The sequence below is a fragment of the Dendrobates tinctorius genome, unplaced genomic scaffold (assembly GCF_039654945.1).
Source record: "Dendrobates tinctorius isolate UK_male_01 unplaced genomic scaffold, ASM3965494v1 ptg000302l, whole genome shotgun sequence".
Lineage (NCBI taxonomy): Eukaryota > Metazoa > Chordata > Amphibia > Anura > Dendrobatidae > Dendrobates > Dendrobates tinctorius.
Genome location: NW_027361969.1, coordinates 499,696 through 514,909, shown reverse-complemented (window position 1 = coordinate 514,909; position 15,214 = coordinate 499,696).

Genomic DNA, 15,214 nt, shown 5'->3' with positions numbered 1-15,214 from the left:
TTTCAATCCTGCATGATTCTACCAAGAAATGTGATTCTTCATTCAAAACCTGATTTTTGCTATTGGGCTCTATTGAATAATGAATGTTTTGAATTTTCTCCAAAAGTAAAGTAGTTGCAAACTCATGCTTTTAGAGACTTGTTTGGGCTCATGAGAGGAGTAGAAAAACATCAAAAATTTCAGTCCTGCATGATTCTTCCAAGAAATGTGTGTTCATTGAAACCGCTGGTTTTTGATAGTTTGGGCCCTATTGAATAATGAATGTTTTGAATTTTCTCCAAAAGTTAAGTAGTTGCAAACTCATCCTTTTAGAAACTTGTTTGGGCTGTTGAGAGGAGTAAAAAACCATCAAAAATTTCAATCCTGCATGATTCTACCAAGAAATGTGATTCTTCATTCAAAACCTGAGTTTTGCTATTGGGCTCTATTGAATAATGAATGTTTTGAATTTTCTCCAAAAGTAAAGTAGTTGCAAACTCATGCTTTTAGAAACTTGTTTGGGCTCATGAGAGGAGTAGAAAAACATCAAAAATTTGAGTCCTGCATGATTCTACCAAGAAATGTGTGTTCATTGAAACCGCTGGTTTTTGATAGTTTGGGCCCTATTGAATAATGAATGTTTTGAATTTTCTCCAAAAGTTAAGTAGTTGCAAACTCATCCTTTTAGAAACTTGTTTGGGCTGTTGAGAGGAGTAAAAAACCATCAAAAATTTCAATCCTGCATGATTCTACCAAGAAATGTGATTCTTCATTCAAAACCTGATTTTTGCTATTGGGCTCTATTGAATAATGAATGTTTTGAATTTTCTCCAAAAGTAAAGTAGTTGCAAACTCATGCTTTTAGAGACTTGTTTGGGCTCATGAGAGGAGTAGAAAAACATCAAAAATTTCAGTCCTGCATGATTCTACCAAGAAATGTGTGTTCATTGAAACCGCTGGTTTTTGATAGTTTGGGCCCTATTGAATAATGAATGTTTTGAATTTTCTCCAAAAGTAAAGTAGTTGCAAACTCATCCTTTTAGAAACTTGTTTGGGCTGTTGAGAGGAGTAAAAAACCATCAAAAATTTCAATCCTGCATGATTCTACCAAGAAATGTGATTCTTCATTCAAAACCTGATTTTTGCTATTGGGCTCTATTGAATAATGAATGTTTTGAATTTTCTCCAAAAGTAAAGTAGTTGCAAACTCATGCTTTTAGAAACTTGTTTGGGCTCATGAGAGGAGTAGAAAAACATCAAAAATTTGAGTCCTGCATGATTCTACCAAGAAATGTGTGTTCATTCAAACCGCTGGTTTTTGATAGTTTGGGCCCTATTGAATAATGAATGTTTTGAATTTTCTCCAAAAGTAAAGCAGTTGCAAACTCATCCTTTTAGAAACTTGTTTGGGCTGTAGAGAGGAGTAAAAAACCATCAAAAATTTCAATCCTGCATGATTCTACCAAGAAATGTGATTCTTCATTCAAAACCTGATTTTTGCTATTGGGCTCTATTGAATAATGAATGTTTTGAATTTTCTCCAAAAGTAAAGTAGTTGCAAACTCATGCTTTTAGAGACTTGTTTGGGCTCATGAGAGGAGTAGAAAAACATCAAAAATTTCAGTCCTGCATGATTCTACCAAGAAATGTGTGTTCATTGAAACCGCTGGTTTTTGATAGTTTGGGCCCTATTGAATAATTAATGTTTTGAATTTTCTCCAAAAGTAAAGTAGTTGCAAACTCATCCTTTTAGAAACTTGTTTGGGCTGTTGAGAGGAGTAAAAAACCATCAATAATTTCAGTCCTGCATGATTCTACCAAGAAATGTGTGTTCATTCAAACCGCTGGTTTTGGATAGTTTGGGCCCTATTGAATAATGAATGTTTTGAATTTTCTCCAAAAGTAAAGTAGTTGCAAACTCATCCTTTTAGAAACTTGTTTGGGCTGTTGAGAGGAGTAAAAAACCATCAATAATTTCAATCCTGCATGCTTCTACCAAGAAATGTGATTCTTCATTCAAAACCTGATTTTTGCTATTGGGCTCTATTGAATAATGAATGTTTTGAATTTTCTCCAAAAGTAAAGTAGTTGCAAACTCATGCTTTTAGAGACTTGTTTGGGCTCATGAGAGGAGTAGAAAAACATCAATAATTTCAGTCCTGCATGATTCTACCAAGAAATGTGTGTTCATTCAAACCGCTGGTTTTTGATAGTTTGGGCCCTATTGAATAATGAATGTTTTGAATTTTCTCCAAAAGTAAAGTAGTTGCAAACTCATCCTTTTAGAAACTTGTTTGGGCTGTTGAGAGGAGTAAAAAACCATCAAAAATTTCAATCCTGCATGATTTTACCAAGAAATGTGATTCTTCATTCAAAACCTGATTTTTGCTATTGGGCTCTATTGAATAGTGAATGTTTTGAATGTTCTCCAAAAGTAAACTAGTTGCAAACTCATGCTTTTAGAAACTTGTTTGGGCTCATGAGAGGAGTAGAAAAACATCAAAAATTTCAGTCCTGCATGATTCTACCAAGAAATGTGTGTTCATTGAAACCGCTGGTTTTTGATAGTTTGGGCCCTATTGAATAATGAATGTTTTGAATTTTCTCCAAAAGTAAAGTAGTTGCAAACTCATCCTTTTAGAAACTTGTTTGGGCTGTTGAGAGGAGTAAAAAACCATCAAAAATTTCAATCCTGCATGATTTTACCAAGAAATGTGATTCTTCATTCAAAACCTGATTTTTGCTATTGGGCTCTATTGAATAATGAATGTTTTGAATTTTCTCCAAAAGTAAAGTAGTTGCAAACTCATGCTTTTAGAGACTTGTTTGGGCTCATGAGAGGAGTAGAAAAACATCAAAAATTTCAGTCCTGCATGATTCTACCAAAAAATGTGTGTTCATTGAAACCGCTGGTTTTTGATAGTTTGGGCCCTATTGAATAATGAATGTTTTGAATTTCCTCCAAAAGTAAAGTAGTTGCAAACTCATCCTTTTAGAAACTTGTTTGGGCTGTTGAGAGGAGTAAAAAACCATCAAAAATTTAAATCCTGCATGATTCTACCAAGAAATGTGATTCTTCATTCAAAACCTGATTTTTGCTATTGGGCTCTATTGAATAATGAATGTTTTGAATTTTCTCCAAAAGTAAAGTAGTTGCAAACTCATGCTTTTAGAGACTTGTTTGGGCTCATGAGAGGAGTAGAAAAACATCAAAAATTTCAGTCCTGCATGATTCTACCAAGAAATGTGTGTTCATTGAAACCGCTGGTTTTTGATAGTTTGGGCCCTATTGAATAATGAATGTTTTGAATTTTCTCCAAAAGTAAAGTAGTTGCAAACTCATCCTTTTAGAAACTTGTTTGGGCTGTTGAGAGGAGTAAAAAACCATCAAAAATTTCAATCCTGCATGATTTTACCAAGAAATGTGATTCTTCCTTCAAAACCTGATTTTTGCTATTGGGCTCTATTGAATAGTGAATGTTTTGAATTTTCTCCAAAAGTAAAGTAGTTGCAAACTCATGCTTTTAGAAACTTGTTTGGGCTCATGAGAGGAGTAGAAAAACATCAAAAATTTCAGTCCTGCATGATTCTACCAAGAAATGTGATTCTTCATTCAAAACCTGATTTTTGCTATTGGGCTCTATTGAATAATGAATGTTTTGAATTTTCTCCAAAAGTAGTTGCAAACTCATGCTTTTAGAGACTTGTTTGGGCTCATGAGAGGAGTAGAAAAACATCAAAAATTTCAGTCCTGCATGATTCTACCAAGAAATGTGTGTTCATTGAAACCGCTGGTTTTTGATAGTTTGGGCCCTATTGAATAATGAATGTTTTGAATTTTCTCCAAAAGTAAAGTAGTTGCAAACTCATCCTTTTAGAAACTTGTTTGGGCTGTTGAGAGGAGTAAAAAACCATCAAAAATTTCAATCCTGCATGATTTTACCAAGAAATGTGATTCTTCATTCAAAACCTGATTTTTGCTATTGGGCTCTATTGAATAATGAATGTTTTGAATTTTCTCCAAAAGTAAAGTAGTTGCAAACTCATGCTTTTAGAGTCTTGTTTGGGCTCATGAGAGGAGTAGAAAAACATCAAAAATTTCAGTCCTGCATGATTCTACCAAGAAATGTGTGTTCATTGAAACCGCTGGTTTTTGATAGTTTGGGCCCTATTGAATAATGAATGTTTTGAATTTTCTCCAAAAGTAAAGTAGTTGCAAACTCATCCTTTTAGAAACTTGTTTGGGCTGTTGAGAGGCGTAAAAAACCATCAAAAAGTTCAATGCAGCATGATTCTACCAAGAAATGTGATTCTTCATTCAAAACCTGATTTTTGCTATTGGGCTCTAGTGAAAAGTGAATGTTTTGAATTTTCTCCAAAAGTAAAGTAGTTGCAAACTCATGCTTTTAGAGGCTTGTTTGGGCTCATGAGACGAGTAGAAAAACATCAAAAATTTCAGTCCTGCATGATTCTACCAAGAAATGTGTGTTCATTGAAACCGCTGGTTTTTGATAGTTTGGGCCCTATTGAATAATTAATGTTTTGAATTTTCTCCAAAAGTAAAGTAGTTGCAAACTCATCCTTTTAGAAACTTGTTTGGGCTGTTGAGAGGAGTAAAAAACCATCAATAATTTCAGTCCTGCATGATTCTACCAAGAAATGTGTGTTCATTCAAACCGCTGGTTTTGGATAATTTGGGCCCTATTGAATAATGAATGTTTTGAATTTTCTCCAAAAGTAAAGTAGTTGCAAACTCATCCTTTTAGAAACTTGTTTGGGCTGTTGAGAGGAGTAAAAAACCATCAATAATTTCAATCCTGCATGCTTCTACCAAGAAATGTGATTCTTCATTCAAAACCTGATTTTTGCTATTGGGCTCTATTGAATAATGAATGTTTTGAATTTTCTCCAAAAGTAAAGTAGTTGCAAACTCATGCTTTTAGAGACTTGTTTGGGCTCATGAGAGGAGTAGAAAAACATCAAAAATTTCAGTCCTGCATGATTCTACCAAGAAATGTGTGTTCATTCAAACCGCTGGTTTTTGATAGTTTGGGCCCTATTGAATAATGAATGTTTTGAATTTTCTCCAAAAGTAAAGTAGTTGCAAACTCATCCTTTTAGAAACTTGTTTGGGCTGTTGAGAGGAGTAAAAAACCATCAAAAATTTCAATCCTGCATGATTTTACCAAGAAATGTGATTCTTCATTCAAAACCTGATTTTTGCTATTGGGCTCTATTGAATAGTGAATGTTTTGAATGTTCTCCAAAAGTAAACTAGTTGCAAACTCATGCTTTTAGAAACTTGTTTGGGCTCATGAGAGGAGTAGAAAAACATCAAAAATTTCAGTCCTGCATGATTCTACCAAGAAATGTGTGTTCATTGAAACCGCTGGTTTTTGATAGTTTGGGCCCTATTGAATAATGAATGTTTTGAATTTTCTCCAAAAGTAAAGTAGTTGCAAACTCATCCTTTTAGAAACTTGTTTGGGCTGTTGAGAGGAGTAAAAAACCATCAAAAATTTCAATCCTGCATGATTTTACCAAGAAATGTGATTCTTCATTCAAAACCTGATTTTTGCTATTGGGCTCTATTGAATAATGAATGTTTTGAATTTTCTCCAAAAGTAAAGTAGTTGCAAACTCATGCTTTTAGAGACTTGTTTGGGCTCATGAGAGGAGTAGAAAAACATCAAAAATTTCAGTCCTGCATGATTCTACCAAAAAATGTGTGTTCATTGAAACCGCTGGTTTTTGATAGTTTGGGCCCTATTGAATAATGAATGTTTTGAATTTCCTCCAAAAGTAAAGTAGTTGCAAACTCATCCTTTTAGAAACTTGTTTGGGCTGTTGAGAGGAGTAAAAAACCATCAAAAATTTCAATCCTGCATGATTCTACCAAGAAATGTGATTCTTCATTCAAAACGCTGGTTTTTGCTATTGGGCTCTATTGAATAATGAATGTTTTGAATTTTCTCCAAAAGTAAAGTAGTTGCAAACTCATCCTTTTAGGGACTTGTTTGGGCTCATGAGAGGAGTAGAAAAACATCAAAAATTTCAGTCCTGCACGATTCTACCAAGAAATGTGTGTTCATTCAAATCCCTGGTTTTTGATATTTTGGGCCCTATTGAATGATGAATGTTTTGAATTTTCTCCAAAAGTAAAGTAGTTGCAAACTCATCCTTTTAGAAACTTGTTTGGGCTGTTGAGAGGAGTAAAAAACCATCAAAAATTTCAATCCTGCATGATTCTACCAAGAAATGTGATTCTTCATTCAAAACCTGATTTTTGCTATTGGGCTCTATTGAATAATGAATGTTTTGAATTTTCTCCAAAAGTAAAGTAGTTGCAAACTCATGCTTTTAGAGACTTGTTTGGGCTCATGAGAGGAGTAGAAAAACATCAAAAATTTCAGTCCTGCATGATTCTACCAAGAAATGTGTGTTCATTGAAACCGCTGGTTTTTGATAGTTTGAGCCCTATTGAATAATGAATGTTTTGAATTTTCTCCAAAAGTAAAGTAGTTGCAAACTCATCCTTTTAGAAACTTGTTTGGGCTGTTGAGAGGAGTAAAAAACCATCAAAAATTTCAATCCTGCATGATTTTACCAAGAAATGTGATTCTTCATTCAAAACCTGATTTTTGCTATTGGGCTCTATTGAATAATGAATGTTTTGAATTTTCTCCAAAAGTAAAGTAGTTGCAAACTCATGCTTTTAGAGTCTTGTTTGGGCTCATGAGAGGAGTAGAAAAACATCAAAAATTTCAGTCCTGCATGATTCTACCAAGAAATGTGTGTTCATTGAAACCGCTGGTTTTTGATAGTTTGGGCCCTATTGAATAATGAATGTTTTGAATTTTCTCCAAAAGTAAAGTAGTTGCAAACTCATCCTTTTAGAAACTTGTTTGGGCTGTTGAGAGGAGTAAAAAACCATCAAAAATTTCAATCCTGCATGATTTTACCAAGAAATGTGATTCTTCATTCAAATCCTGATTTTTGCTATTGGGCTCTATTGAATAATGAATGTTTTGAATTTTCTCCAAAAGTAAAGTAGTTGCAAACTCATGCTTTTAGAGACTTGTTTGGGCTCATGAGAGGAGTAGAAAAACATCAAAAATTTCAGTCCTGCATGATTCTACCAAGAAATGTGTGTTCATTGAAACCGCTGGTTTTTGATAGTTTGGGCCCTATTGAATAATGAATGTTTTGAATTTTCTCCAAAAGTAAAGTAGTTGCAAACTCATCCTTTTAGAAACTTGTTTGGGCTGTTGAGAGGAGTAAAAAACCATCAAAAATTTCAATCCTGCATGATTCTACCAAGAAATGTGATTCTTCATTCAAAACCTGATTTTTGCTATTGGGCTCTATTGAATAATGAATGTTTTGAATTTTCTCCAAAAGTAAAGTAGTTGCAAACTCATGCTTTTAGAGACTTGTTTGGGCTCATGAGAGGAGTAGAAAAACATCAAAAATTTCAGTCCTGCATGAATCTACCAAGAAATGTGTGTTCATTGAAACTGCTGGTTTTTGATAGTTTGGGCCTTATTGAATAATGAATGTTTTGAATTTTCTCCAAAAGTAAAGTAGTTGCAAACTCATCCTTTTAGAAACTTGTTTGGGCTGTTGAGAGGAGTAAAAAACCATCAAAAATTTCAATCCTGCATGATTCTACCAAGAAATGTGATTCTTCATTCAAAACCTGATTTTTGCTATTGGGCTCTATTGAATAATGAATGTTTTGAATTTTCTCCAAAAGTAAAGTAGTTGCAAACTCATGCTTTTAGAGACTTGTTTGGGCTCATGAGAGGAGTAGAAAAACATCAAAAATTTCAGTCCTGCATGATTCTACCAAGAAATGTGTGTTCATTCAAACCGCTGGTTTTTGATAGTTTGGGCCCTATTGAATAATGAATGTTTTGAATTTTCTCCAAAAGTAAAGTAGTTGCAAACTCATCCTTTTAGAAACTTGTTTGGGCTGTTGAGAGGAGTAAAAAACCATCAAAAATTTCAATCCTGCATGATTCTACCAAGAAATGTGATTCTTCATTCAAAACCTGATTTTTGCTATTGGGCTCTATTGAATAATGAATGTTTTGAATTTTCTCCAAAAGTAAAGTAGTTGCAAACTCATGCTTTTAGAGACTTGTTTGGGCTCATGAGAGGAGTAGAAAAACATCAAAAATTTCAGTCCTGCATGATTCTTCCAAGAAATGTGTGTTCATTGAAACCGCTGGTTTTTGATAGTTTGGGCCCTATTGAATAATGAATGTTTTGAATTTTCTCCAAAAGTTAAGTAGTTGCAAACTCATCCTTTTAGAAACTTGTTTGGGCTGTTGAGAGGAGTAAAAAACCATCAAAAATTTCAATCCTGCATGATTCTACCAAGAAATGTGATTCTTCATTCAAAACCTGAATTTTGCTATTGGGCTCTATTGAATAATGAATGTTTTGAATTTTCTCCAAAAGTAAAGTAGTTGCAAACTCATGCTTTTAGAGACTTGTTTGGGCTCATGAGAGGAGTAGAAAAACATCAAAAATTTCAGTCCTGCATGATTCTACCAAGAAATGTGTGTTCATTGAAACCGCTGGTTTTTGATAGTTTGGGCCCTATTGAATAATGAATGTTTTGAATTTTCTCCAAAAGTAAAGTAGTTGCAAACTCATCCTTTTAGAAACTTGTTTGGGCTGTTGAGAGGAGTAAAAAACCATCAAAAATTTCAATCCTGCATGATTCTACCAAGAAATGTGATTCTTCATTCAAAACCTGATTTTTGCTATTGGGCTCTATTGAATAATGAATGTTTTGAATTTTCTCCAAAAGTAAAGTAGTTGCAAACTCATGCTTTTAGAAACTTGTTTGGGCTCATGAGAGGAGTAGAAAAACATCAAAAATTTGAGTCCTGCATGATTCTACCAAGAAATGTGTGTTCATTCAAACCGCTGGTTTTTGATAGTTTGGGCCCTATTGAATAATGAATGTTTTGAATTTTATCCAAAAGTAAAGCAGTTGCAAACTCATCCTTTTAGAAACTTGTTTGGGCTGTTGAGAGGAGTAAAAAACCATCAAAAATTTCAATCCTGCATGATTCTACCAAGAAATGTGATTCTTCATTCAAAACGCTGGTTTTTGCTATTGAGCTCTATTGAATAATAAATGTTTTGAATTTTCTCCAAAAGTAAAGTCGTTGCAAACTCATCCTTTTAGAGACTTGTTTGGGCTCATGAGAGGAGTAGAAAAACATCAAAAATTTCAGTCCTGCACGATTCTACCAAGAAATGTGTGTTCATTCAAACCGCTGTTTTTTGATATTTTGGGCCCTATTGAATAATGAATGTTTTGAATTTTCTCCAAAAGTAAAGTAGTTGCAAACTCATCCTTTTAGAAACTTGTTTGGGCTGTTGAGAGGAGTAAAAAAACATCAAAAATTTCAATCCTGCATGCTTCTACCAAGAAATGTGATTCTTCATTCAAAACCTGATTTTTGCTATTGGGCTCTATTGAATAATGAATGTTTTGAATTTTCTCCAAAAGTAAAGTAGTTGCAAACTCATGCTTTTAGAAACTTGTTTGGGCTCATGAGAGGAGTGGAAAAACATCAAAAATTTCAGTCCTGCATGATTCTACCAAGAAATGTGTGTTCATTGAAACCGCTGGTTTTTGATAGTTTGGGCCCTATTGAATAATGAATGTTTTGAATTTTCTCCAAAAGTAAAGTAGTTGCAAACTCATCCTTTTAGAAACTTGTTTGGGCTGTTGAGAGGAGTAAAAAACCATCAAAAATTTCAATCCTGCATGATTTTACCAAGAAATGTGATTCTTCATTCAAAACCTGATTTTTGCTATTGGGCTCTATTGAATAGTGAATGTTTTGAATTTTCTCCAAAAGTAAAGTAGTTGCAAACTCATGCTTTTAGATACTTGTTTGGGCTCATGAGAGGAGTAGAAAAACATCAAAAATTTCAGTCCTGCATGACTCTACCAAGAAATGTGTGTTCATTGAAACCGCTGGTTTTTGATAGTTTGGGCCCTATTGAATAATGAATGTTTTGAATTTTCTCCAAAAGTAAAGTAGTTGCAAACTCATTCTTTTAGAAACTTGTTTGGGCTGTTGAGAGGAGTAAAAAACCATCAAAAATTTCAATCCTGCATGATTCTACCAAGATATGTGATTCTTCATTCAAAACCTGATTTTTGCTATTGGGCTCTATTGAATAATGAATGTTTTGAATTTTCTCCAAAAGTAAAGTAGTTGCAAACTCATGCTTTTAGAGACTTGTTTGGGCTCATGAGAGGAGTAGAAAAACATCAAAAATTTCAGTCCTGCATGATTCTACCAAGAAATGTGTGTTCATTGAAACCGCTGGTTTTTGATAGTTTGGGCCCTATTGAATAATGAATGTTTTGAATTTTCTCCAAAAGTAAAGTAGTTGCAAACTCATCCTTTTAGAAACTTGTTTGGGCTGTTGAGAGGAGTAAAAAACCATCAAAAATTTAAATCCTGCATGATTCTACCAAGAAATGTGATTCTTCATTCAAAACCTGATTTTTGCTATTGGGCTCTATTGAATAATGAATGTTTTGAATTTTCTCCAAAAGTAAAGTAGTTGCAAACTCATGCTTTTAGAGACTTGTTTGGGCTCATGAGAGGAGTAGAAAAACATCAAAAATTTCAGTCCTGCATGATTCTACCAAGAAATGTGTGTTCATTGAAACCGCTGGTTTTTGATAGTTTGGGCCCTATTGAATAATGAATGTTTTGAATTTTCTCCAAAAGTAAAGTAGTTGCAAACTCATCCTTTTAGAAACTTGTTTGGGCTGTTGAGAGGAGTAAAAAACCATCAAAAATTTCAATCCTGCATGATTTTACCAAGAAATGTGATTCTTCCTTCAAAACCTGATTTTTGCTATTGGGCTCTATTGAATAGTGAATGTTTTGAATTTTCTCCAAAAGTAAAGTAGTTGCAAACTCATGCTTCTAGAAACTTGTTTGGGCTCATGAGAGGAGTAGAAAAACATCAAAAATTTCAGTCCTGCATGATTCTACCAAGAAATGTGATTCTTCATTCAAAACCTGATTTTTGCTATTGGGCTCTATTGAATAATGAATGTTTTGAATTTTCTCCAAAAGTAGTTGCAAACTCATGCTTTTAGAGACTTGTTTGGGCTCATGAGAGGAGTAGAAAAACATCAAAAATTTCAGTCCTGCATGATTCTACCAAGAAATGTGTGTTCATTGAAACCGCTGGTTTTTGATAGTTTGGGCCCTATTGAATAATGAATGTTTTGAATTTTCTCCAAAAGTAAAGTAGTTGCAAACTCATCCTTTTAGAAACTTGTTTGGGCTGTTGAGAGGAGTAAAAAACCATCAAAAATTTCAATCCTGCATGATTTTACCAAGAAATGTGATTCTTCATTCAAAACCTGATTTTTGCTATTGGGCTCTATTGAATAATGAATGTTTTGAATTTTCTCCAAAAGTAAAGTAGTTGCAAACTCATGCTTTTAGAGTCTTGTTTGGGCTCATGAGAGGAGTAGAAAAACATCAAAAATTTCAGTCCTGCATGATTCTACCAAGAAATGTGTGTTCATTGAAACCGCTGGTTTTTGATAGTTTGGGCCCTATTGAATAATGAATGTTTTGAATTTTCTCCAAAAGTAAAGTAGTTGCAAACTCATCCTTTTAGAAACTTGTTTGGGCTGTTGAGAGGAGTAAAAAACCATCAAAAAGTTCAATGCAGCATGATTCTACCAAGAAATGTGATTCTTCATTCAAAACCTGATTTTTGCTATTGGGCTCTAGTGAAAAGTGAATGTTTTGAATTTTCTCCAAAAGTAAAGTAGTTGCAAACTCATGCTTTTAGAGGCTTGTTTGGGCTCATGAGACGAGTAGAAAAACATCAAAAATTTCAGTCCTGCATGATTCTACCAAGAAATGTGTGTTCATTCAAACCGCTGGTTTTTGATAGTTTGGGCCATATTGAATAATGAATGTTTTGAATTTTCTCCAAAAGTAAAGTAGTTGCAAACTCATCCTTTTAGAAACTTGTTTGGGCTGTTGAGAGGAGTAAAAAACCATCAAAAATTTCAATCCTGCATGATTTTACCAAGAAATGTGATTCTTCATTCAAAACCTGATTTTTGCTATTGGGCTCTATTGAATAATGAATGTTTTGAATTTTCTCCAAAAGTAAAGTAGTTGCAAACTCATCCTTTTAGAGACTTGTTTGGGCTCATGAGAGGAGTAGAAAAACATCAAAAATTTCAGTCCTGCATGATTCTACCAAGAAATGTGTGTTCATTGAAACCGCTGGTTTTTGATAGTTTGGGCCCTATTGAATAATGAATGTTTTGAATTTTCTCCAAAAGTAAAGTAGTTGCAAACTCATCCTTTTAGAAACTTGTTTGGGCTGTTGAGAGGAGTAAAAAACCATCAAAAATTTCAATCCTGCATGATTCTACCAAGAAATGTGATTCTTCATTCAAAACCTGATTTTTGCTATTGGGCTCTATTGAATAATGAATGTTTTGAATTTTCTCCAAAAGTAAAGTAGTTGCAAACTCATGCTTTTAGAAACTTGTTTGGGCTCATGAGAGGAGTAGAAAAACATCAAAAATTTGAGTCCTGCATGATTCTACCAAGAAATGTGTGTTCATTCAAACCGCTGGTCTTTGATAGTTTGGGCCCTATTGAATAATGAATGTTTTGAATTTTCTCCAAAAGTAAAGCAGTTGCAAACTCATCCTTTTAGAAACTTGTTTGGGCTGTAGAGAGGAGTAAAAAACCATCAAAAATTTCAATCCTGCATGATTCTACCAAGAAATGTGATTCTTCATTCAAAACCTGATTTTTGCTATTGGGCTCTATTGAATAATGAATGTTTTGAATTTTCTCCAAAAGTAAAGTAGTTGCAAACTCATGCTTTTAGAGACTTGTTTGGGCTCATGAGAGGAGTAGAAAAACATCAAAAACTTCAGTCCTGCATGATTCTACCAAGAAATGTGTGTTCATTGAAATCGCTGGTTTTTGATAGTTTGGGCCCTATTGAATAATGAATGTTTTGAATTTTCTCCAAAAGTAAAGTAGTTGCAAACTCATCCTTTTAGAAACTTGTTTGGGCTGTTGAGAGGAGTAAAAAACATCAAAAATTTCAATCCTGCATGCTTCTACCAAGAAATGTGATTCTTCATTCAAAACCTGATTTTTGCTATTGGGCTCTATTGAATAATGAATGTTTTGAATTTTCTCCAAAAGTAAAGTAGTTGCAAACTCATGCTTTTAGAGACTTGTTTGGGCTCATGAGAGGAGTAGAAAAACATCAAAAATTTCAGTCCTGCATGATTCTACCAAGAAATGTGTGTTCATTCAAACCGCTGGTTTTTGATAGTTTGGGCCCTATTGAATAATGAATGTTTTGAATTTTCTCCAAAAGTAAAGTAGTTGCAAACTCATCCTTTTAGAAACTTGTTTGGGCTGTTGAGAGGAGTAAAAAACCATCAAAAATTTCAATCCTGCATGATTCTACCAAGAAATGTGATTCTTCATTCAAAACCTGATTTTTGCTATTGGGCTCTATTGAAAAGTGAATGTTTTGAATTTTCTCCAAAAGTAAAGTAGTTGCAAACTCATGCTTTTAGAGACTTGTTTGGGCTCATGAGACGAGTAGAAAAACATCAAAAATTTCAGTCCTGCATGATTCTACCAAGAAATGTGTGTTCATTCAAACCGCTGGTTTTTGATAGTTTGGGCCCTATTGAATAATGAATGTTTTGAATTTTCTCCAAAAGTAAAGTAGTTGCAAACTCATCCTTTTAGAAACTTGTTTGGGCTGTTGAGAGGAGTAAAAAACCATCAAAAATTTCAATCCTGCATGATTCTACCAAGAAATGTGATTCTTCATTCAAAACCTGATTTTTGCTATTGGGCTCTATTGAATAATGAATGTTTTGAATTTTCTCCAAAAGTAAAGTAGTTGCAAACTCATGCTTTTAGAGACTTGTTTGGGCTCATGAGAGGAGTAGAAAAACATCAAAAATTTCAGTCCTGCATGATTCTACCAAGAAATGTGTGTTCATTGAAACCGCTGGTTTTTGATAGTTTGGGCCCTATTGAATAATGAATGTTTTGAATTTTCTCCAAAAGTAAAGTAGTTGCAAACTCATCCTTTTAGAAACTTGTTTGGGCTGTTGAGAGGAGTAAAAAACCATCAAAAATTTCAATCCTGCATGATTCTACCAAGAAATGTGATTCTTCATTCAAAACCTGATTTTTGCTATTGGGCTCTATTGAATAATTTTTTTTTTTCAATTTTCTCCAAAAGTAAAGTAGTTGCAAACTCATGCTTTTAGAAACTTGTTTGGGCTCATGAGAGGAGTAGAAAAACATCAAAAATTTCAGTCCTGCATGATTCTTCCAAGAAATGTGTGTTCATTGAAACCGCTGGTTTTTGATAGTTTGAGCCCTATTGAATAATGAATGTTTTGAATTTTCTCCAAAAGTAAAGTAGTTGCAAACTCATCCTTTTAGAAACTTGTTTGGGCTGTTGAGAGGAGTAAAAAACCATCAAAAATTTCAATCCTGCATGATTCTACCAAGAAATGTGATTCTTCATTCAAAACCTGATTTTTGCTATTGGGCTCTATTGAATAATGAATGTTTTGAATTTTCTCCAAAAGTAAAGTAGTTGCAAACTCATGCTTTTAGAGACTTGTTTGGGCTCATGAGAGGAGTAGAAAAACATCAAAAATTTCAGTCCTGCATGATTCTACCAAGAAATGTGTGTTCATTGAAACCGCTGGTTTTTGATAGTTTGGGCCCTATTGAATAATGAATGTTTTGAATTTTCTCCAAAAGTAAAGTAGTTGCAAACTCATCCTTTTAGAAACTTGTTTGGGCTGTTGAGAGGAGTAAAAAACCATCAAAAATTTCAATCCTGCATGATTCTACCAAGAAATGTGATTCTTCATTCAAAACCTGATTTTTGCTATTGGGCTCTATTGAATAATGAATGTTTTGAATTTTCTCCAAAAGTAAAGTAGTTGCAAACTCATGCTTTTAGAAACTTGTTTGGGCTCATGAGAGGAGTAGAAAAACATCAAAAATTTGAGTCCTGCATGATTCTACCAAGAAATGTGTGTTCATTCAAACCGCTGGTTTTTGATAGTTTGGGCCCTATTGAATAATGAATGTTTTGAATTTTCTCCAAAAGTAAAGTAGTTGCAAACTCATCCTTTTAG